Below are 26,240 nucleotides of genomic sequence, written 5' to 3' on the forward strand. Positions count from 1 at the left end.
CATAAAATTGACTAATAGCTCAAAACAGATATGCAAAGTCCCTAGGCTCCAAGAACCACCAGTCTTTATTTTAACCAAGACTGAAGATGCTTTCATCTTTATAGAGGGGATGTGTTTTGTCGAGGGAAGCGTTCTAGCCATGAAAGCATAAAAAAAGGAGATTTTCAGAGACAAAATTCATTTCCCATCCAAGCTGGGGATGGGGCATAAGGCTACCTGTTCAATCAACATGAGGAAATAGTACCCTTGGCAGGTCTGTACCTATAATGGAAACCCTGGCAGAGCTCAATGGTATAAAATATTCCTATCATATAACCAAGCCCTTCTCTTTTGATTCCTTGTTCAGTTGCAAGCTTGATCATTTGACTTCCCCAGTGGCTTGCACACAGGTCGAAAATATATTGGTCAAATGAATGTTAGTATTAGGTCCACTTGGCAGTTGTTGTTTTCATTGTGAATTAAACATTTCCAGTCTGTATATGTCACTTGGTTGCTTAATTAGCATGAGTGGGCGTCCCCAAATCCAATCAGGTCTAAAACACTGGCAAACTCAAATTCTGAACCTCTTAGGCTAAGAACAAGTCTTCTGGTCTTCAATACGTTCAACAAGGTAAATATTACCTGGTGAGATATAGCAGTGGTCACTGCCTGTGATGGCTCAGTCTCATCACTTAATGTTTTTAAACATCAGCACCAAACTTAAAGAGAGGTGTCTTAAGATGATACATGTTTCTCTTCCCCCTTTGGCTATCAGCATCCTGGTTCAGACAGCTGATTAATTGACTGAGGGTGGCAGGGGAGGGTGCTAAGTGACATAAAGGAGCTGATTTTGTAGGATCAGTTCTATTTTTAATATAAAAGAGGTTTCCAAGGACTGCCCTGGCAGCACAGTAGTTAAGGATCCGCCTGACAATGCAGGGGACATGGGTTCGAGCTCTGGTCCAGGAAGATCCCACATGCCACGGAGTAACTAAGCCCATGCACCACAACTACTGAGCCTGTGCTCTAGAGACTGCGAGCCACAACTACTGAGCCCACATGACACAACTATTGAAGCCCACGTGCCTAAAGCCTGTGCTCCTCAACAAAAGAAGCCACCGCAATGAGAAGCCCAAGCACTGCAAGGAAGAGTAGCCCCCGCTCAATGCAACTGGGAGAGCCCCGCACACAGCAACGAAGACCCAACACAGCCATAAATAAATAAATAAATAAATATCCTTTAAAAAATTAAAAAACAAAAGGTTTCCATTTCTATCTCCTCCCCCATGCACATATTCAAAGCTATTATTATTTATTCTTTTGTGTGAATAAAAATTGCAGAGTAGGTTTTAATAACTCAAAGGAAAATGAACATCTGGTGGAACAAGAAGGCTAGATGTTAAGTTCTCTAAATGTATTTTGAATAATGTGATGTATGTAAGTTAACTTATGTAACCCTTGGGGATGGGAGGTGGGATAAGTTAGCAAATATTTTTAGTACTCTAATCAGATATACTTACTTTAAGGATGGTTTGTTAGTAACTGAAAAGCTCTGATCAGATTCCAGAGGCAGCTTCTAAAAGTTTCAGTATTCCATATCCAAGTCTTTACTAGAGGGCTTCTTAATTGCATAAAGGATATCAGGAGTAAGCTTTAATTGGTAAAATAAATGATGTCTAAGATCTGAGAACTATCTAGAAATATTGTACAAGCACCTCCCTTGTGCAGATTACATAAATCCCTGGGTTAAAGGATTTCAGTTTAGTGCTGGATCTCATCACTTAAGGATACTACAAATCTCACTCAAGTATCCAGAACCTGACTTCTGACTAAAAGTCTAGCTGAATACTGCTTCTAGAATAGTATCACATTCTGTCTTGAATGAACGTTTCATGAAAAGTACTTGAGCGTGCATAAAAGGACAGAGAACTGGAACTTCCCTGGAGTGGGAAGAACAGTGTAGCTCATGTTTGGGGGCCGGCTTGCTCACAAATGTTTGCTCTGGGGCAGATAGACTTGTTCTGACACTTGCTTTGATTTGACATTTCTCCTGATTGTGAAGGTGTGGAAGAGGACACCTAGAGACTTCTCTACCTCTAAGCTTAGGTTCTTCTGATATCTCACAGTTGTGAATGGCCACATTGGCTTAGGTCAGTTCATAACTCCAAGGCCCCAAATAAGTATATGGCCATTTTACGGTTTTACATCACAGAGCTAGAATCTGTTCTAATTAATCACTGAACAGATATGGATTAATGACAATCCAGGCATTATAATAATTTTATTTTGTTGTTAAGATAGAGGAGTCCAATGACAGGTTAGCCATCAGTAAGTTCCTCCTTCTCTCATTTTTTTATTGCTCAGACTCTTCTCAGGAGTCATTATTCTCAAGGAAAGAAAATAAAATGCCAAAATTTCACTGGCTTTGTGTTACTAGGAAACTCACTCAGAAGATTCCCTTGCTGGTGTTTCCATTTCAAGCCTCAGAGCTTGTATATCTCAGTTTTCCTCTCCCTTGGAGATTCCCCTGTCACTCCTGAGCAGCTCTGTGAGGGGTGTGTGTATGAGGGTGAAGGGGGGGTGGGGAGTTTATGTTTCTTTCCAGAAGACTCCACATTCCCTTCCTTGACATGTCCCAATTGGTCACTGATACACCTGTTATTCTACTCCCTTTCTTTTAAATGCATCCAGGCTCAGAACTAGGTGCTTCCTCAGGGAAAGAAACCAACTGTCTAGTATATTCGTCAACCAACTTCAAGAAACAACAGGGGATTTAGCCTATTGGCTGAAGTCCTAGGTTATCACTTGGGTCTTGGGGAATTCCTTTGCTTACACTTCAGTTCCCAAGGTGAGAAGGGTTTCAGGACAGCTTTCTAGGAAACTGTTGGTCATCTTTTAGCTAGCAAGGTTTTTAAACTAGCTTTCTTATTTCAGTACTCTACTAAAGATATTTTAAAGTAGAGAAACCTTTGCAGAGGTTACTGGGTCAAGGGGGAAGAGAAAGAGAAGAGAAAAGATGGGGAAAAGGCAGTAGAAGGGGAAGAGCAGGAAGTCTTGAGGAAGGCAGAAATTGAACAATGTTCCATTTCCATTCCCCTCAAAGGCCTGAAAAAAGTCCCATCTGTTGGGCTCCTTTAACTGTCCTGTAAGCTGCCAAATGCACCTTCTACAAAGAGATTCCAGCCTTGATTAAGCTCATTTGTCAACCTCAAGCTACAGGTGAACTCTTTATATTTTTACACTTATCAGTACCTTGTCTGGGTTGTTTGACACCATTCTGTCTAAGTGGTAAGAAAATTCTCCATTTTTCAATTTATTAGGCTTTGTATTAATTTTCTAGGGCTGCTATAACAAAGCACCACAAACTTGGTGGTTTAAAGTAACAGAAATTTATTCTCTCACAGTTCTGGAATTGTTGGCAGGGCCATGCTTCCTCAGACTCCTCTAAAGGAAGGTGTTTTTTTGCTTCTTCTGTCTCCTGGGAGCACCAGCATCCTTTGACTCATGGCAGCATAACTCCAATCTTTGCCTCCGGCATCACACAGAATTCCCCTGTGTGTGTTTCTCTCTGTGTCTCTCCTTTCTCATAAGGACATCAGTCATGTTGGATTAGGGCCCACTGAACTTGACCTCATCTTAACTTGATTACATCTGCCGGAATCCTTTTTCCAAATAAAGTCACATTTGCAAGTACTGGGGGTTAGGACTTGAACATATCCTTTGGGGGACACAACTCCACCAATGATGGTCCTCTAGATATGAAAATTTAAAAAGCACAAAGTAAAGCAAGAAGGACAACAGTTGCCTAGGACATTTACTTTATCTGACATCAAATTGCCAGACTATGATAATAATTGTAATATGTACTACCTATGATATCTTTATGATTAATAATATTATTTTATTTTGTTCTCTTCAAGAAATCTATACACTGGTTATTTTATTTCATTCCTACAACAAATCCATGAATTCTTTCACAAATGAGAGAGACCTGTATGAAAACATCCCTTATTTTCTAGTCAATGACATAAGATCCCATTCCCTTATTATCAGGCATCTCACTTTTCATGTCTATGTCTTCTCCATGAATTATCAAGTGTCATGCGGCTGATGTAGTTGAAAGCAAGGAGTCAATCCAACTTTAACATCCAAGCCCGGAGAATACTGGAGACTTCAGTCAAGGCTGCTTTTCTTCTCACTGCCACATGGTGTCACTCTTGAGAACTGGTGCTGCTCTAGTGGTGCCGATCTGTCCCAGGACACTGCGGATCTTTCTGATGGAGGATCTCATTCTCCTAGTCCGAGTTAGTTTAGAGGACTCCCCAGTTGAGGTCCCAAGTTTGCAGTTCTTAGCCCTCATTTTCAGGTCCTACACAGTCACTCTCAGGTTACCAACTAGCTCAAGAAAGCTGTTGAGCCCAACAATGCATCCACCCAGAACCCTTACCTCCCCTTCCCTGAATGGAGATTCCTACTAAGGGCTTTCAAGTGCCCAGAAGAGTTTTAAAACACACCATATGCCTCGTTTAGTCTTTAAAGGTCACCTTGTCTCCGGTTAAGGTTGCTTGGACTTGCTTCCTACTACAAATATAAGGAAAGTTTCCTTACAGCCATATCCAGAGGTGACCCCTGGCCCTGAGAACACTATATCAGAATCAACTTAGCTGCTTTCCACTTTCGGACCCTGAATCTCATTTCTATTTCCCCAAGGGTTCTCTCTTTCTCAGATCTGCCAGTTTTTCTGTTTTAAAGCCTGGAAAACCATACCCTATTCCATTCTAGATAAAGTTGTTTTCTGTCACCGTTTCTGCATACCAAGGGTCCTACCATTACAAGTCCATGTTGTAGACAAAAGGACCAGTTGCCACCGTATACCTGCCCTTCTGAACACAGTTGTCTTCAGTGACTCAAGATGCCCTTCTCCTCCACGTGGGGACAGCTTCTCTCAATAATTCCAAGATGTCTTCCTCGCACCTTCCCTTAGAAGGTGAGGAAAAAGGAAAATAATAATCTTTAGCAGGGTCATGTGCTGTAAAAACGATGATGGCATCAGATGTGGCAAAAGGTCTGAAGCCAATTTGGCCATTCACATTGCTAGGTTTGAGAAATTAGAAGTGGATGGAGCTATGTGTCTCCCCTCCTACAACCTCACTACTAGGCAATGGACAGTATGTCTTATACTGCATCTTGCCTCTTACACAAATACTTACTAGCCAGTAGGCACAAAAAGTGTCACAAAGCCTGTTCTGTAGGCATGGTGAAGTCCCAGTTCTTGTCCTTTCAGGGACTCCGACAGATCCTGGCAAGGAAAATCCTTTCAGTGAAAAAATGCAACACTGTTCTGACTGCATCCTTATTGAAATTTCTTGTTGGACCGAACTGAGTTCTGTAGCATAAAGGATAAGACTGGAAGGTCTTCTGTGCTTAAAGGTCAACTCTAAGGTGTTAGATTGCTGGACTGGCTGATTCATTATATGTACTTTGTTCATACCTGCGGTCTTTTTAGCCATTTATTGAACTGCACTCATTTTCACAATAAATACTGGGTCTTTAACTGTTAACAAAAGTGTCTAATGCATACATACACATGAGTTTTTGAGATGCCTGTCATAGCCATCTCTGTGATGTGGACCCATAATCAAGGTCCTACAGATGCTAGCTAACCACAGACATAGTGTGTATTTGTGATTGAGGTACTTCAAGTAAAAATGAACTTCCCTATGTAGATAAACGTTAACTTGCATACATATCTTCACATAGTTTAAACTAAAGTAGTTTAAAGAAAAGTAAGGGCAGTGGAGCACTGTATATCTACATTACAACTTTTAGCATTATTTTTTGCATATTTTTATAAAACTTTTTAACATAATTTTATTTAAACTTCATGGAAATTAGATAAGGTAAAATTATCACCTCCCTTTTTCTGATGAGAAAACTAAGGTTTGGAAGATAAATAACTTCCCCCACAGTTACTCCACTCCTAAGTGGCAGAGGGGTTTCCCCGTGTCTTTTGACGTTCACCTTCCGAATCCTTTTATCAAGGCTTGCCTCTCAGAATGGGACCATGAACCAGAAGCATAGCATCATCTGAGAGACTGCCAGAAATGTAGCATCTCAGGGTTTACCCCGTAAGTGCTTAATCAAAACCTTCTATTCTTTGTCTATATAAATAAAGTTTTATGGGACCGTGATTATATCCATTCATTTATGTATTGTCTATGGCTGCTTTTGCCCTTTAACAGCTGAGTTACTAGTGGCAATCGAAACCGTACAATCCACAAATCCTAAAATATTTAGTACCCGGACCTTTATTTAAAAAGCATGTTGACCCCTGGTCTAGAGCAGTGCTTCTCAAACTATCTGTGTCTAAGGGCCAGATTTTTTCTATGTTTGTTTGATTTTAATTTTTAATCCATAGAGGACTAATGCTTTTATTTTAATACAATAAAAATGAATTACTATAAAATAAAGCAAAAAGACATAAAAATATAAGGCTTGATTTTTTTTTTTTTTTTTTTTTTTTGCGGTACGCGGGCCTCTCACTGTTGTGGCCTCTCCCGTTACGGAGCACAGGCTCCGGACGCGCAGGCTCAGCAGCCATGGCTCACGGGCCAAACCGCTCCACGGCATGTGGGATCTTCCCGGACCGGGGCACGAACCCGTGTCTCCTGCATCGGCAGGCGGACTCTCAACCACTGCGCCACCAGGGAAGCCCCAAGGCTTGATTTTTTAAAAAAAAATAGATTCAACACACATACAGTTACTCTGTCGAATTGCTAAAAATGTTTAAGTGCTTGCTCTCAATTTTCTTACCGATCACAGACTGGTACCTATTTGCCTCCTTAGGCTAGAAGAGCACGGCTAACTCGTATTTTTTCACTGCAGTTCTCATAACCTGGTTTTCGACAGCTTGTCATTCACAGGACAAGGAAACCTAGGAATTACAAATATTTCCTAAGTAGAAGATGCCATCACTCTTTGATATTTCTTTTAAGAACTTCAGCTGACGTTTTATTTACCACTCTCTTATCACAGCTGCTACTTTCCATCTGCCTTCTTATTCAGAAATATATGCAGTGGCTGCTGCTACTTTGCACTAAGTGGCACTCACCCACTTAGCCCTGAGCTTTCAATTTCAAATACATAGTATCTGTGCTCACACTGCTGCAGGGACAGAACCCCCAGATCTCCCTGCGTGCAGGGAGGGCTCACTAACTACATTCTGTTGCCTGATGGACAGGCCGGACAAATGCTAGACTCCAGAAAAGAGAAAGATATAAGAACATGCTTTCCAGACTCCCCCTAGAAAAATTACCTGCAGTCTGGGAAACTAGAAAGCCTCCAACTCCCCTTTATTATCCGGTGTCCTGTTGCTAAGCGACGAGCTCTCAATAGCTCTTGGCCCGTTTCCACAGCCAGGCTGTAAGGAGTCAGGCTTGTCTCTAAGTCCCCCAGAGTCCTCAACTCTGACTCCTGTCTTCTCTACCTTCTGTTCAGTTGCTTTGTGGAGACTGCCTGATTCTGGGATCCTGGCAGAATCCCTCACCTACAGCCCAGTAGAGCTATGTCCCTTAGGAATCACAGGTGGGAGAAAACTTAACCTGACATCTGCCCCTTATGTTTGCAGCCTGGAAGAGACCCTGCAGGCCATCACGCTGCACTGTGTGCTGACCAAATGCTCTCCTGCAGAGCTCTTGGAATCTCGAATGCGCACATCAAACAGACTTAGAGTATATATAGACCTAGGATAGAAAGCGCACTGGATCAGAGAGTGGCACCCCTGCCCGCACACAACTGCTCTCTACTTTTTACCCTACAGGGGCGTGAATAGAGCTGTCCATCGTTTTAGCTCCTGAAGCCCAAAAAGTGGACATTTTTGCATTATCTGTACAGCACAGACCACTAGGTAGGCACATAAACAAAAGTTAAGTATTAATAGATGTCACTTTCTAAGACATAAAAGAGAAGCAGCAGCTCAGCTGCCAAGTAAAGTTGCCATAAGTATAGTCAGTGAATCTCAATCATGTGCTCTGTTTATCACCAGACGTAGGAACAAGAAAAATGGTCCAGGACCTCCCCCTCCACACATCACAGGTTTGAGCATAAATTGGCCCAAACAAGAAATCTAGGAGAGAGAAGGAACTGAAATCACAAAATTTTCCTGCTGAAGGTGAAGGTAGGAACAAGACGAAAGAAACTGTGCTCATTACTCCAGTAAAATGCAACCACTCATTGTGGGCTCACAGGGCGCCAGTCCATTTATCTTTAATCCTGACAATAGTTAAGGAGCTTGGTAAGTAAACCCAATCTCACTTTAAAAACAAGGACCTGGAGGCTCAGTTAAGTCTCTTGTGCAAGTGGGAACTTTTAAATGGCAGAGGCAGGATTTGAACCTGGATCTGTTTTGGTTCAACGTTCTTCCTACCAATTCAACGCCTCTATCGATGCCTCCTTGGTGAATCCCTAGTGCTCAGCAAATTGTAGAGTCTTTAAAATATAGTTGGAGTTAAAAAAATATATAATACAAACCTCTTGACCATTAATATCCGAGCCCAGGATGAAGAACAAAGATAGTGGTCCAGGACTCCTCAGTTAGGTTTTCAATCGCAAGTGTAAAATGGAGATGGAGCAAGGGGAGGGCTAGGGAGGATAGGTGTAAATTCATCACAGGAATTTGAAACTTTCTTTGAAGCTTTTTGTTCTGTTTCTCAGGGTTTCATCTGGCATTTAAAGTGTTAAATATACTAAAAGCATACCTTCTAAGAACAGATTCAGTACATGGTGTTTTCCAGCCATGCCTTACTTGTACATCAAAGGGTAAATATTTGAAGCTAAATTATTCAGTGAGGATTTAGTACTCATCTATTGCTGCTGAATGTTAGTGAGAGAATGAGGGCATGGTTTATCATTTTCTATTACAATAGAGAAGAAAGCTATTGGCAGAGTTGCTGAGAAATGCCTTTTCTAGGTCACTAACCTTTAAATATTTTGAACTATCAGTGACAAGCAAATATTTATGAAGTTATCAATTATGTACCATCACCACTAGGGAATATGTGTGTGTCTGGAGTGTGTGTGTATGTGTGTGTGTGGCAGGGGTTGAATTTGGGGATTGAGAGCATGGAAATCCAAATAGGAGAATGACCTATCACCAAAGGACTAATACTTAGCTGAAGAAACGACGTGTATGCTTAAAAAAACAAACCACCCTTCAAGGCAATAAATAATTTATCGTTTTTTAGGAATGACAGGATATTGATTATCCCTTTTCCCCTTAAACCTCTTCATCTCCCTTTATATTGCTTCTTCCTATCAATGTTTAAACTTTTTGAAGTCACTCCATGAAAAAAAACCTTTCCTTCAACCTTATGTTACTATTCAGCTGCCACCTTATGCCTCTTCTGTCCTTTAAACCTCTGAAACCAGTGTCTACCTCCGTATCTCTAACCATCCAATCTGGTCACACCCCTCCACTGTACCCTCTAAGACTGCCATTTATCCCAGGTCATCAGATCCTGAGGGTACTTTTCACTCTTCCTATCTCTCAACATTTTAGCATCTTTGCATCTTTGATTACAATGTTCCACTTCTTTCTTGAAACACTATTTTTTTGCTCCCATCCCCACTCCCAGTTCTTTACCATCGGTTTCTCAGCCTCTTTTGCTGGTGTCTTCCTAACCAGTTTTCAAATATTGGCATTCCTGAGAGATTTTTCCCTTTTGGTGTATACTTTCCACCTCTCCTCTCTGACATGGGTTTAATTATTCTTCACCTATATGACTTCTAACTATATGTGAACTATTCCCAAATCTGTATTTGAAGTCCACCTTTTTCCTGAATTCCAGGTACAAATACATTTCCTTAATCAGTACCTGTCTCACAGGTACCTCAACTCAACATATTCCAAGATGAATTCATACTCTTTCTTCCTGCCTTCCTCCACAAAGGAAAATGCAACCTACAGAAACTTATGGATGCAGTGAAAGCAGTGCTCAGAATGAAAGTAATAGCTGAAAATTAACAGAGAAGAAAGATCTCAAATCAACAACCTAACTGTAAACTGTAAGGGACTAGAAAGAGTTAACTAAACCCAAAAGTAGCAGAAGAAAGGAAATAATACAGATTAGAGCAGAGATAAATGAAATATCAAAAAAGAAAATCAACAGATGAAATTGACAAAACCAAAGTTTGGTTCTCTGAAAAGATCAACAAAATTGAAACGTCTTTAGCTAGACTAGGAAAAAAAGCAAACATGCAAATAACTGAAATCAGAAGTGAAAGTGAAGACTTTACCACAGCCCTACGGAAATAGAACGGTTTGTGAGAACAGTATGAACAACTGCTCATTTAAAAAATAGATAACCTAGATGAAATGGAAAAATTCCTAGAAACACACAAATTGCCAAAATTGACATAAAAAAGAAATAGAAAGGGCTTCCCTGGTGGCCTAGTGGTTGAGAGTCTGCCTGCCGATGCAGGGGACACGGGTTTGTGCCCCAGTCCGGGAAGATCCCACATGCCGCGGAGCGTCTGGGCCCATGAGCCATGGCCACTGAGCCTGCGCGTCCGGAGCCTGTGCTCCGCAACGGGAGAGGCCACAACAGTAAAGAGGCCCGCGTACCGCAAAAAAAAAAAAAAAAAAAAGAAATAGAAAATCTGAAAAGACCTATAAAAAGTAAAGAGATAGAATCAATAATCAAAACATTCCAGCAAAATCTACAGTTTCACTTGACAACATTTCTCCTTTTGTTGGATGACCCCAGCAGCTTGGAAGAAAAAATACCATCTGTCAAATCTCAGTTTCTGAGATAGCTTTGAGAAAATGCCAGTCAGCGTACAGAATGGGGCTCACACATGGCCTCAGTCCTGCTTCAAGAATTGACTGAGGAGGGGCACTGTGACTTTGTAGAAGAGTCCCACACCCTGGACTCCATCTGGCTGGAAAGTATGCAACAGTGCCTGGGCCAGCCAAATGTGACACCCTTCTTCTATGATCTTTTTCTTTTTTTTTTGCGGTATGTGTTGTGTTAATTTCTGCTGTACAGAAATTACATCTGTTGGTCATTTTCATGATCTCTGAGTTGTATAAGGTTATACTTGCTGGGTCATTTAAAACATAAAGTATGGTCATCCTTTTCAAGAATAATCTAACCAAACAAGCAACAAGCTACAGGTGATAAATTAAAAACAATTTAAATTATGGAATTAAATGCATTTGCATACAATGGATTAGCAAACACCAATGTCTGAAATGAGGGCTCTGGGGAAGATAAAAGTTTTAAGCAAATTCTGTCATGGAAGCCCATTACATTGTGAGCTGCTTACAGAAGGTGACTGTGGTGTGCTATTCAGCTTAAATCCTTAGTACCTGGGATATAGTACAGAATGAATGTTGAATATCTGTTATCTCTAAGGAGAAAAGCTAGGTTCTCCTTATCCAGAAACAGAAAAACCTCCTCAGTCTAAATTTGGCTGGGATAGCAAATTGTATGTTTCTGGAGTCATCATTCAAAAATATGGAAAATATTTCCATATTTTCATAACCACTCAAAACATTTTAGTGAGTCATACAGAATGTCAGGGACTAACAGTCCAAGAATTAGAAATTCATTTCTTATTACATTAGAAGATGAAAGTCAAAAGGAATCACAAAGAACAAAGAAATTTAGCGTGACTGAATGAAGGGAGAGGGATGAGAGACAGAAGGAGACAAATAAGAAGTTAAAAATCATGGACTACAAATAAAACACACAGAAGAAAATAAGAACTCATGAATCATTAAGCAGAAACTGAAATAATCATATGACTTACTTTAAAAATTAAACCAATTTTCAAAACTAGTTTATCTACAGCATAGGTTGTTGGAATTATTGATGGACTTTAATTCATTTATTCTTAAATCATCACTATCATTACTATGCTGATTACCCCCAAATCACTGAAGACTGACCACTCTCCTGAACACCACACCCAGGTTTTCTACTCTCAGATGTCTTCACCAAAAAATCCCATGAGTATTTTTTAAGCTTAACATGGCTAAAGCTGACATGGTATCACCAGATACACCAAAACTCCTTTGTCCCTTTCTTAGTAAAGGCATCGTTATTTCAGGCATATAAGGCTAGAAAATCAGGCTGATCTTTATCTCCTTCTCTTTTATCTTCACATCCAATTAGTTATGAAGCCCTACTACTTCTGCCTCTACAAAGTTTCCCTTACCTGCCCCCACCTCTCCATTCCCACTGCTGCCATGAGCATATTATTCCTGCCCTCATCCTTTCACATCTGGACTTGACCAGTCTCGAGACATGTCCCAATCTTTGGAAGTTTATCACGTTCCTACCTCATGATTCAGGGTCAAATGCGTAATGTTTATTTCCTGCAGGTGCTATGCAGATTTATGTGTCAATGACTTCGCTTTCATCTTTTCCTCTGCCTGAAATGTTCTTCCTGAACCAAAATTCTAATATCTGATGCTTTTACATATTCTAACAAAATAATCTATATCTCACTTATTTTCTTGAACATTTTGATATATGCTTCTCTTAAAGCATTTTCCCCACTCTGCTTTATACTAAAATTGCTTGTTAATATACCTATCTCTGCCAACAAATTCTAAGTGGTTTAAGGGAAGTGATGGTGTTTTTTATGTTTAAATCTCCCAAAAAGACTTAGAAAGTATGTGATTCATAGCAGGCATTCAAAATACATTGATTAGTTATACTTTTAACACCAAGTGATTTACAACTAAAGACAATAGGAAATATAGTTTCAAATTGAAAAGTATATTATATTTGGCAAAAGTAAAACATTCTAATAGAATTATTTGCACTGACATTTATGTTGTCTTAAAAACACAGAATTATCCTATCCAAGACATGAGATTTTATGTAAAAGTTACTTGTCTTCAATAATCATAATGGCTGACATTTATGAAATATTTACTATGTACATTAAATTATTTGATCTTCAAAACCACCTCATTCAACAGATAAGGAAACTAAGATGTGGAGAAATTAATAATTTTCTTAATGTCCTAAAGATAGTAAGAGTCAATGCAAGGGTCTGAGTAAAAGAAGGAATAACATATAATGTAGAAAATTCATGTCATATTTAATTGATTTTTTTCCACTGAATTTATTAAAGTAACTAATGTCACTGTGATGAGAAACCTACCATTGATTTCCATTGCCAATGTGTTCAATGGATTCTTGCTCTTTTAAAAATAAAAACTTCTAGGGGCCTCCCTGGTGGCGCAGTGGTTGAGAGTCCGCCTGCCGATGCAGGGGATACGGGTTCGTGCCCCGGTCTGGGAGGATCCCATATGTCGCGGAGCGGCTGGGCCCGTGAGCCACGGCCGCTGGGCCTGCGCATCCGGAGCCTGTGCTCCGCAACGGGAGAGGCCACAACAGTGAGAGGCCCGCATACCGCAAAAAGAATAGAAAAAAAAATAAAATAAAATAAAATAAAATAAAATAAAAACTTCTAAATCATAAGCTGCACTAAATGAGTATTTAAGGAATACTTCTGCATAGCCCATTTCAAAATAAAAGTAAGTTTAAATTTTTTAAAAACATTATGATAATATAGCTGCTTAAGGAAATGTTTGATTCTGAATATAATTTCCTACTCTTGCATGCATTTCCTAGAGGTCAAAACATTACATTTTGGGGCCATTTATTTGCATTTCTACCACTGCTCCTTCAGAGTCAAGTGTTATTGCTGGGATAAAATAATCCCAAGCATTAAAGTAAAATGAGAATTATATTAAGTGATTCCTTATCTCGTAAAAGCAATGCTCACCACTAGCCCATATATAATTCTACATAAGTTCTATGTTTGACTCAAGGCAAACATTTGTAGAACATTAGCCACAGCATTTTTCAAAGAAGACCCAGGGAGCTTCAACTCTTCCATCAGGCAATAATGGAAGCATGAATTGTGTCCCAGATTTTTCAGCAAGGAACCAGGAATGAAGAAATAGTGGCTTAATCCAGTCCTGAAGTATAGTAGTAGTTTCAGCAAAATTTAATATTTAAGCCCTGGGAGAGAAGTGGGAGGGGAAAATTACATACACTTGCATGAGACTGTGATCCCTGACATAATGATTCCCATCAAGTGGGAACCCCAGGCAGCCTATCACCTTCCAGGGACAGGACTCAGTTAAACAGGCAATGGAACAGAATCATAGTATCACCATGTCCACATCCTCATTCTCAGCTTTCCCCTTTTTTACAAATTCCACTCTTTTTCTCATTGCTCATGATTCCACCAACAAAAATAGTTCCTTGGTTGAAAGGAGAAATTTTTTCTAGAATGGAAGTGGCTAAAATCTGCTAAAATATAATAACCAGAATTTTTTTTTTTTTTTTTTTTTTTTTGCAGTACGCGGGCCTCTCACTGTTGTGGCCTCTCTCGTTGCAGAGCACAGGCTCCGGACGCGCAGGCTCAGCGACCATGGCTCACGGGCCCAGCCACTCTGCGGCATGTGGGATCTTCCCTGACCGGGGCACGAACCCGTGTCCCCTGCATCGGCAGGTGGACTCTCAACCACTGCGCCACCAGGGAAGCCCCCCAGAAATTTTTATATAGGCTTCACTTTAAGTTTTTATTGCACATCCTAGTAATAGAATAATGGATCCATAAACATTGTTTCTTTTTTGTATAGAACTGCCTCTTTGAGCAGAAGGAATCTAAGGACATATAGGAACCAGCCCACCAGAATACTCCTTGTATTTGTACAGTGTTTTCTCATTTATCAAATTCTTTCATGCATATTTAACTTTAGCTTCCTAACAACACTGTAAGAAGACAACATTACCATCACTTTATGCTAAATAGATGCAGAAATTGAGGCTTAAGACATTGTTTGCTTCGGTCTCATCGTTGTACATCTATAAGGCAAGATTCAAGGATTGTTATACAAGTCACACAAAAAAGCATGAACTCTAGAGAGAGCAGGATGTGTAATCAACAGAGCAGGTTCAGGACAGGGAAACATTAAGAAATGTAGAGCTCAGGACTAGATTCAGTAGATTCTGCTGACCTCTGTTGTTGAGTAAAGAGGGACTGAAATCCAAATCCCTGTCCCAGGAGACTGCAGGACCATGACAAGGGTATCTGTAGTAAAGGATTGAAATGGAGAATAGGCAAGTCATAACGAGCGGGACTGAGAAGAGGTATTCAGAAAGGTTTCCAGAGGCCATCAGACACGACAGGAGCACGTTTGAGACATACATGAATAGACAAGGAGCAATTAATGTCATAAACCTGCCTGGTTAACAAACCTAAACTCCCTCAGTTTTTCATAAGGATTAGTGGCACACTTGAAGAAACTATGAGTGTACTGTTTAGTGGATACTGTGTTACAGGAAGAGGTGTGATAAGAGGAACACCAGCAGTAAAGGCATTGATAACAGGAGGTAGTCTCCCATGGGTTTTGCCCCACGGTTCTTTACAACCCTGCTATGGTGGCTAAGGCCTTGGAAATTGAGCCGGGGATACATTTTCTTGACAACAGCCTTGAGAAGGCCTAATTCCTCCCAAGGAATAATGATTTTTGTACATTCTTGGATAGGGCTTATCCCAGGGAGAATGAAGTAGATATGTTTTTGTCAATCCCACTTGCACATCCACATCTCCACACTCTGAGGCTCCTTCTCTCTGTGTCCTTATACTTAGGGCCTCATGTCCTCCCCAGAATGGCCTTTCTAGAACCTGCAAAGAGGGCAAGAGGAGAGGGGCATTTTGAATTCCGGAAGGATGTTGTTTATGTTAATACATCTCACTGACTGAGAGATGCTGACATTCATAAAACCTAGTCATTCCTTTGCAATTGTCAGTAATTGATAGTCACAAGTGTCATGATTTGCATGTATGCGCTGAACAATAAACAGCCACATTTTGACTGTGGTAGTAATTATGCTTCTTCATTAATTCATCAACCGTATGGATCTTTGAAGTGTTCTTGTTTAGTGATGCCATCTCATGTCATTTTCAATGGGGAAGAAAATCCTGATTGATTTGTTTTACTTTCTCACAGTTAACCAGCAGAATCAACTTTAATGTAAGCTCCTAAACTTCAGACAATAAAGTATGGTAGAAAGGAAAACTGGAGCAAAAAGGATAAGTTTTTACAGACTGTTGTTATTTTGATGACATCTTTTTCCTCCCATTGGGTTGCTGTATCAAGGGGCTCTTTCAGGGTTCTCAATGCAATGTCTTACCTTATAGATTCCTCTTAAATTTACCTATCTTAATCCCATGCCTGTAAGGCCAAGTGAGTTTATATGTATAGTGGGTGGATTATATAATTATATATGTAGATAAACATATTAATATGTATATTATATATACCACATGTGACAGGAGAATTATTTAAAACTTTTTAATCCTTCCAGATCTTCCAAAGGGAGTGAAATCCAAGAACAAACCTTTGTCAAATTTGGTAATGAGCATGAAAATAAAACTTCTAGAAGCCAAAAGAAAGCCAAATTTCACTTCACAAGTAAAGTCGCATGCCAAGAGAGGAGATGTGGAGGAGAGGCTTACGAAAGAAAGACCGAGCTTGTATGGCTAGAGAAATTAACAGAAGAGGGTAAAAGTGATTGATATTGGGATAGAATTCTGGGGAAAGACAAGAGATTTCTCAGAAACATCCTTTAAAGATCTCATGCCAGCACCTCAAGCTGCTTATCAAAATATTTCTTCCAACATATACAGAACTCTTAAGAGTTCTGACAAATAAGCCTTTAAGACAGATATTTAAGAAAAACTGACACAGATATAAATGCACTTTCATTATAAGGAAAATGGGAATATGAATTTGTGATTGTTAATTTTATGTGTTTACTTGAATGGGCTAATGGATGCCGAGATAGTAAACCTTATTTCTGGGTGCATCCATGAGGGTGTTTCCAAAAAAGATTAGAATTTGAATTGGTAGATTGAGTAAAGATCATTCTCACCAATGCCAGTGGGCATCACCCAATCTGTTGTGGGCCTGAATAGAACAAAAAGGTACAGGAAGGGTGAGTTTGCTCTCTGCTTGAGCTGGACATCCATTTTCTCCTGCCTTTGGACATCAATGCTCATGGACTTAGACTAAATTACACTACTGGCTTTCCTGTTTCTCCAGCCTGAAACAGCAGATTGTGGGACTTCTCAGCCTCCATCATAGCATGACCCAATTCCTACAATAAATCTTTCTCTCTCCATACACACTCACACATATCTATTAATTTCATAGATATATATCTATCTGTATCTATATCTGTATCTATACCTTGGTAGGTTCATACTGGTTCTCTGGAGAACCCTGATAATACAGATGTGCTAAACTTTATTGATATTAGAAATAATTCATTGAACATTTACTATTTACCAGATCCTCTGCTAGATAGTAAACATCTTTTTGAGCTCGACAATACAAGCTCTATTTTACAGATGAGTAACTGAGGCTTAGAAATGTTAACTAACATGAACAGTATTACATAGATAAGAGTAGGAGCTAAAATTGAACCCAGGTCTGATCCCAGAACTAATGTTCTTAAACACTATCTCTGCTAAACTGCATTGTGTGTGGTCTCATCTCCTATACTTGAGTCTGCCTGACTCTATTCACCTGAATTATATAAAATTCTGGCAAAATAAAAGCTATTAGCCATTTGGACTTTGAGTAAATTTCCTTAATGGGGAGAAAGGAAATCTAACTTCATAGACATTTATCAAATTGCTGAGCTTTCTTTTTTCAGATTTGGAAACATAATTTATTTAGTGCCTATTCCTTAGAACCTCTGTTCATACCATCATCCCCCAACCCACTCAAAAGTATATTTCGTCTTTAGCTAGGTATATGCAGGAATATACAGGTATACCTAAATTGAGTCCAGTTAAGGATTTGAACATTCAAATGTCTAGCCCTTTATGCTTGAAATAACAACAAAATAACCTTTTGAAATCATGACTTCAGAAGTATGTAAGGTAAAGCATCACCAGTATTTGTGAATGTCAAAATTAATTCCATTCAGGGGTTCTATTTCTCAAATCACAGAACCAAGCTCTAATGCTCTGTGAATATGACAGCAAAATAATAGAGTCTATATCCACAATTGACTCATCCTGCCATATCAGTGGATTAAAGAGAAGGAAATCTGTCTGGCATTTATTATAACTGTCAATCATTGAGATTATTGCTACCTTTCCTGTATTAAACGATCTCCACTTTCCTTCTATTTCAATGGTCTCTAACTTGAAGGCTAAAATATTAACCTGTAGATTCCCAAGCACACTCTCCAAATATTCTGATTACAGGTCTGGCATAGTGCCTGATAACCTTTTTAAAATATAAAACTACAATGATTCTTGTACAGATTATCTCTGCCTCACACTTGGAAAAATAGTGCCTTATTTTAATTATTAGAATATTTTTCCCCTATTTTGATGGATGAAAAATAAGTTTTTTATTTATAAAAATTATTTAAATATTTAGTGAGAATTTGACAATATAGAAGAAGAAAGGAAAAAGAAACAATATATATTACCTATTGATAATCTATCAACTCCTTGGTAAATATCCTCCTGGAGTTTTCTTTTATTAATATATTATATTCTACATTTATAGTATATTCTGTGTTCTACTGTTTGTATATTCTTTGGGGTTGTTTCCACTTTTATGTGCCAGCTGTTTTTTTTTTTAACTTTGTTTTTTAAATTGAATAATACCTATTGATCTCTTTCAAGTTCATTAACCCTTTCTTCCATTTTTACCACTAGTGCTTATATAGAAGTTGCTGAATACAATGTTCTATATCCATCCCTTAGTTTATTTGCTAATTCTATTGCTCAAATCAGATTATTTAAGCACAAGAATCTTTACTGATTTTTTCTTTACTTGTCTTTAATCACTGAGAAATTCATTCTAAACTACCTTATTGTGATTGCGGATTTGTCGATTTCTTTTTGTACTGTTGTTCATTATTTGTTTTCTGTATTTTGAGGCTACTGTATTTAGATGCTTACAAATTACAAATTGTGATATCTTACTGAAATGCAACTTTGATCATTGTTAATTGATCGTCTTTATCTCTGCTAATGCTTTCTGTTTTTCATTCTATTTTGTCTGATATTAACATAGATAAATCAACTTTATTTTGGTTAGTGTTTGCACAGGTATTTTTTCCATTTCTTTATCTTCAATGTTTCTCTATCCTAATGTTTTATATTTGCCTCTTCCAAATAACATTATTAGCTTGAATCATATGAAATTACAATGCCTGTGGTCAAAAATTATTCATTATTGGCAATTTAATATGATTTAACTTAATATTTGTATTTTTTAAAATATACAGTCAGACAGCATTAATCTTTTAACTGGAACATTCAGTCTTCTTTCATTTAATGTGGTGTATATTGTGTGACTTTAAGTCTACTCACTTATTTTGTGTTTTCCATTTATCGCAGTTTTTTCAATTTGTTTTTCTCATTTTTACATATTCTTTTAAAATAAAATTTTAATATCTAAATGTAGTCTCTTTTTGGAAGATATATATGCAATTCCTGTTCTTTTAGTTAATAGTCTAAAAATTCATATATGCATTCCTAACTTATAAAATAGTTTAACATTAATCAATACTTTTACAAATTCCTTACAGCAATTCCCTTTTACTCCCCTCTCAACTTACTATTTTTAAATTTTAGTTCTATTTCAAGAAACTTCAGATCATCATTATTTTTACATACAGTTAATCTTCAGTTATATATGTAATGTATTTACCGTTACGGTTGTTTTCTTTCCTTCTTAAACTTCTGACTTCCATCTGGGATAATTTTTCCTCTTCCCAAAGCAGATTTTTAGAACTTCTCTTGAAATTGTCTTTTTCATGCCTCCATTTTGGAGGATATTTTTTCTCAGTATGGAACTCGAACTTGGAAATTACCTAATGTCAGCACATTGAGTTTTTTATTCTTTCTTTATTGGAACTATATTGAAAATTGGTTCTATAAATCCTTACCATCTTCTTAATATTTTCATACTTTTAAGCTCTTTAAAAAAATTTTTTGTCAGCTTCATAGATGCCTCTAGTGGGAGGGTTGGCCATAACTATCTAGAACACAATTACTGAAAATTGCAATCTACACCTTTAAATTTTTACTCTATTTATATGCCATTTAAACACTTACACGGAAATTATTCATGTTATTTACATACATTAAAAATACCAAAATTACCTATAGTATACTTTTTAATGGCTGAATTCTATTGTATATATATATATATATATGTATTTTTGATACATTTATTAATTTGTTACTTGTTTCTTACCATAAGTAATAAATACATAACATCTTGTAGGAGAATCTCTAAGTTCATGCTTAATTATTTCCTTAGGATAAATTTCTAGAATTTGATTGTTATGCATAGATTTGCACCATTTTAAAGCTTTTGTTATACATCGTTCAAACCCTCTAATTTGGACTTCCCTGGTGGCGCAGTGGTTGGGAGTCCGCCTGCCGATGCGGGGACACGGGTTCGTGCCCCGGTCCGGGAGGATCCCACGTGCCGTGGAGAGGCTCGGCCCGTGGGCCATGGCCACTGGGCCTGCGCGTCCGGAGCCTGTGCTCCGCAACGGGAGAGGCCGCAACAGTGAGAGGCCCACGTACCGCAAAAAAAAAAAAAAAAAAATCCTCTAATTTATATTCCCAACAGTGTGCAAACCTCCCCACATGTTCTGCAACATTGAATTTTATAAACGTCCTATACCTGTGTAGTTTTTATAATTTAAATAGTTTAGGTCTTTCACAGGAAGGGAAAGTATATTCTAGAGAAAATTAATAATTATGTTTTTTTTTAAGAGTGGAAATGTATATGAGTTTGCTTTAGACCAAATTGTAATTTAGCAAATTCCATGAGTTCTCCCAAATTATCTTATTGTGCTGGAATATTATTGTACAGAATGCTACTTGAAATAATAGGAAATCAGGCAGATCAGAAAATACAAAATGTTTGTTTGTTGGCTTAAGTAGTGTTTGTTATAAACGAAATGAAATAATCTTTTTTCAGATATACTTTTTACAGGTACCCTGCAGCTTGTATGTTTGTCTCCTTGAAGAGAATTCTTGATAGTAATTGCTAACATTTATAGAGTGCCTACTGTGTACCATGCACTTTAAATAACTTTTTCCCCCTTATTATAAAGGAACATGTCTTACATAGATAATAGTTGTCACCATGACCCACGTGATTTAGTACAACATAGCCCAAACACAAACTCCAATCATTACTTGCATATTTAAAAAACATTTATGCCATGCAGCATGGAGTTTGGGGCAATGCTAATTAGAATCCTCTTTTTTTTAACACCTTGAAACGCCTAGATTTCTCTTACACCCTTAGTACAAAAGAATTCACTCTTTTCTACGATCTATTTCCCTAGATCATTTCTCTCCTCTTCACCCTGAGCCTCTCGCATGCTATGCTCCCAGCACATCACATTTCCCTCTACCTGCTCATCCCTCTGGAGGAATGCAATTAGCTATTCTCTACAACAGCTTTACTCAAGAGAATGCACTTGCACTCTTCTCTTTTTAGAGGGCAGGAGAGGGAGAAAAGATGAGCTGGCAATACCCATATGTTCTTTCCCAAATGGAAAAAGGGAAGGCTGTTAACTACTGCCCCTCCAAAACACACACACGCACATGCGCACGCATACACACATCCCACTACCACTTTTGCCCAGGCATATATGTCAAAGGAGAAACTCCTTATCAGAGCTTTTTAACACCCTGAAATTTAATGATCATGCAAGCGTTCCCTTGTTTTAAGCAAAAAGCAATGTATAAAATATGCACTTATTCAAAATTAAATTATATATTATTATTCACTTTACACAAGGGTACTTCACATATTTCCTTCAAGTAGGTAGCTTTCCTGGTACAATTATAATTTAATTCCAGATACAGAGTAAATATATCTGTGATTTTAGAAACACTGGTAATAACAAAATTGAGCTGCAACTCCAAGAGATTAATTTATAAATATATGTATCGTACAGTCACATCATACTCTTGACCCATATAAATGTAGCTTTAAAGAATTCCTATAGTTAAAGGATCATCTTCTCTTCTGGAATTAAAAAATTTCCAAACACTGAAATTTCATCACATATTTGAATGTATAAGAATACAGATGGTTATAGATCAAGTATTTGAATATAGAAGCCCTGATATCAGTGGTTATAATGTATGCTTACAGTCTTATCGCAGTGGCACAGTAATATTTGAGGATTTACAAAAGTTTATTATTAGTAGTAGTATTATTATCATTTCAGATCTTGGCATATCACCAAACTTAACAGGTGACTGTAGAAACTGTGTTTTTCCCTGTATTTGTGCAGAGCTAGGATCCTTTATGAAATGTTGAATAGGAAAAACAGAAGCCTCCACTTTGGTGTTGACTCTAAAGTACTATTTTAGTGAGTTAATGGCCTTGTCAGGCACTAGGCCAAAATCTATTAAAAGAAAAACAAATATTCATTTTTACTAGATATCAAAATTTTTCAGTAATTTTGAAATTTAATACTTTCTTTTCATCCCCACAAAAACGATGCAGATAGTTTTGAGGAACTGTTTTTTAATGCAAGATTTCTTTTTAAGACAATTTTCAGCTAAAATTACTGATTTATAAAAGCTGTCTACTCTGCAGTGTCATTTCCTCCCTCGAATAGGAAAAAAAGGCTCCTTCTGGCATTTTCATTAAATACTTTATTAATCTCAGTTACAGAATTTATTTAGTTCTTATTGGCATTGACATTTTACTCCCTCTTAACTCACCGAGGTCAGGACTATATCTTTATTTTGTTATCTCCCTACAGGGGTACTTAGCATAGCGCTTTTCACATCATCAGAGTCTAACACATTTTTCTTAACTGTATTGAATTAGTGATTTGGGGAATATTAAATATATTATTTATAAATTTATACGTCAAAATATTTTAACTGAACCATAGAACTAGAAGTAACACCTCAAATAGTTAAAAGAGTTAAATTATTGTCCAAGGTCAATAGCCAGTCAACGGCAGATCCAAATCCCAAACTTCCTAATGCTCGGTACAATATTCTTCTTTAATCAAAGTTGTTTGAAATACAATATATTCAAATATTAATGACAAATTTACTATTTGAAATTTACTTTAAAAATTTTAAATTAAGCGGACTCAATACAATTGCCGTATGTTCACTTATTAATAGTGGCATTTTAAAAGTATTCTACATTGGATTGTTTTGATACATTTTTCCTCACTTTTGTTGCTCTCATATATAAAATAATTCCCAGGCAATTTCAATTTTTAAAACATATTGCTTTGCTAAATTTCATTACTAGAGGGTGAAAACTGGATATCTGTGATGACACTGATATTACAGTAAGAGAATCAAATGAAGGACACTAGAAAGAGCCAGTTATACTTTCTCCAGTCTGGTCTTCCTCATTCCACACAAAGAAGGATGTTTTCATGGCTTCAAGATTTTCTCCTATATCAGATTAAGAATTACATTGACTTGTATTTATAAAACATTTTACAGTATAGAAAGAACTTAGTGCCTGACATCAAGTAGATGTGGAATAAATATTTATTTTTTTAAGTCTTTATTGAATTTGTTACAGTATTGCTTCTGTTTTATGTTTTGGTTTTTTGGTCACGAGGCATGTGGGATCTTAGCTCCCTGACCAAGGATCGAACCTGCACCCACTGCATTGGAAGACGAAGTCTTAACCACTGGACCACCAGGGAAGTCCCTGAATGAATATTTATTGAATATGACCTCCGGGGGTGGGTGATTCCTTTATCTCATTGAATCTTCACCTATATGAATCTTCACAACAACTTCATGAAGTAGGTATGTATATATTTACTTTACAAATGAGTTTATGTATGTCAGAGCTGAGATTTTAATTCAAATTAGCATATTCCAAAGGTCTCTGTCTCTCTCTCTAGTTGTATTTGGATATTAATAGCTCATAAGATAGTATGTATAACTCACATTTTCACCTTAAAATATTTATGGTATGCAGTTGTAGAGATTGTGTTTATCATTCATTTCAGTCAGAATCATGACAGGACATACAAGGCATATTCTAATAGGTTATTTTATTTTTATATATAAATTTATTTATTTATTCATTTTTGGCTGTGTTGGGTCTTCGTTGCTGCGCCCTGGCTTTCTCTAGTTGTGGCGAGCGGGGGCTACTCTTTGTTGTGGTGTGCGGGCTTCTCATTGCAGTGGCTTCTCTTGTAGAGCAAGGGCTCTCGGCACGCAGGCTTCAGTGGTTGTGGCTCACGGGCTCAGCAGTTGTGGCTCGCAGGCTCCAGAGCACAGGCTCAGTAGTTGTAGCACACGGGCTTAGTTGCTCCGTGGCATGTGGGATCTTCCCAGACCAGGGCTCGAACCCGTGTCCCCTGCATTGGCAGGCGGATTCTTAACCACTGTGCCACCAGGGAAGTCCTCTAATAGGTTATTGAAGAGAGATTAATAAAAGAACATTGTACAAGGATGTGGACAGTTAATAAAGAGAAGCCAACAGGTGATGATTAAGGATCTAGGGAGCTAGCTACAGTGGGTGGGGAGCTATCGCCATCAATTGCCTGAAAGGCAAAAGGGAAAAGACGATGATTCCATCCCTTCAGCCACCACAAGCCAAGTGAAGAGAATCCTTTTGAATTTGGGGTTATCTGCAAAGAGGAGAAACTGCATCTAATTTCCCTTGGGCAACAGGATTGGGGATATGTCTTCTGTGTCTATTTGGTTAAAACAGTTGAATTGGTGAAAGACAGTAGTAAAGAAGCTCTACTGGAGCAGTCTGCACTCCCACTATTTATCCAGATAGAAACTGCAGGCAGGATATCCAGGCTTGAGTTGCGTTACTAATATCATGAACAGCAAGACTATACCAACAAGAGAATATGGGAGGTATCCTAGAGTAGGAATCTGAGTAGAACTCTTTAATAATTCATGCTCTCATCCCAGGTAAGAAAGCCAGCTTTGGAACGCAGGTGTAAACATTTGGCCTATCTCATATTTCTCTTCCCATGCTCTGCTGTAAGAGGAGAAAGGTAAACCCAGAAAAGGAGGGGACAGAATTAGAAAGGGAGAAGAAATGAAAGAACAGGACCCACACACCTAACTTCACAGTGCAATCTCCTTAGACCTTTAAACAAGCACAAGACACAGAGAGGAAGTGTGCTAATCTAGCATGTAGCTGAACTTATGTCATTCTAGAATGGAATCAATTTTTTAATGTCTTGGAATGGATGAAAAGTTATGGAAACAACCTAAGATAATTTTAAGAGTACTGGAAACAGTGATTTAACAGAGCATGGTGAAAGTAGCAATTGGAAAAAAATAGAATTATTTCATAATTAATACCCAACCAGGATGAACCTGCCTAATAAACCAGTTACCTGTATAAGCATTGAGCACCATCGCATACATATTTGACAATAGTACTGCAAAGAATTAACTGCAAATAACTTTCAGCCTTGTTAGCCTTACATTATCAATAAGCTTGGGTAGGAAAACTGACCACATATAGTCAGTTTAATAGGAACTCATATTTTACCATGTATCAAAAAATGTACTTAAATATAATTTACTGTTTGTTATCAAATACATATAGACCTTTATCTTTTTTTTTTTTTTCTAGCATTACACGGGCCTCTCACTGTTGTGGCCTCCCCCGTTGCGGAGCACAGGCTCCAGATGCACAGGCTCAGCGGCCATGGCTCACGGGCCTAGCCGCTCTGCGGCATGTGGGATCTTCCCGGACCAGGGCATGAACCCGTGTCCCCTGCATCAGCAGGCGGACTCTCAACCACTGTGCCACCAGGGAAGCCCTAGACCTTTATCTTTTAAAACAGAAGTCCATTTTTGTTTTACTTCCTTTGTAAATATCACAGTCACAGAGCCAGGAGTGCAAGTCTCAATTTCCTTCTAACTTCAACTTTTGACTTGTTTCCACATCTCTCACATATTTTGAGTGAGCTCAGGAATAAGCATTTTTTTAATGCTTTCCACAAGGTTAAATTCTTTACTACTTTCTATTTCCAGTGCTTTGAAAACTAAGCAAGAGAACAGAAACATATCCACGAGCCTCTGTATCAAGTCACTAAGAATAGTCCAGCAAAGAACTCTTAAAAAATGACTCATCCACCCTAAAGTTAAAAGTATATCTAGGGACTTCCCAGGTGGCGCAGTGGTTAAGAATC

The sequence above is a fragment of the Mesoplodon mirus genome (assembly GCF_964341445.2).
Source record: "Mesoplodon mirus genome assembly, chromosome: 9".
NCBI lineage: Eukaryota > Metazoa > Chordata > Mammalia > Artiodactyla > Ziphiidae > Mesoplodon > Mesoplodon mirus.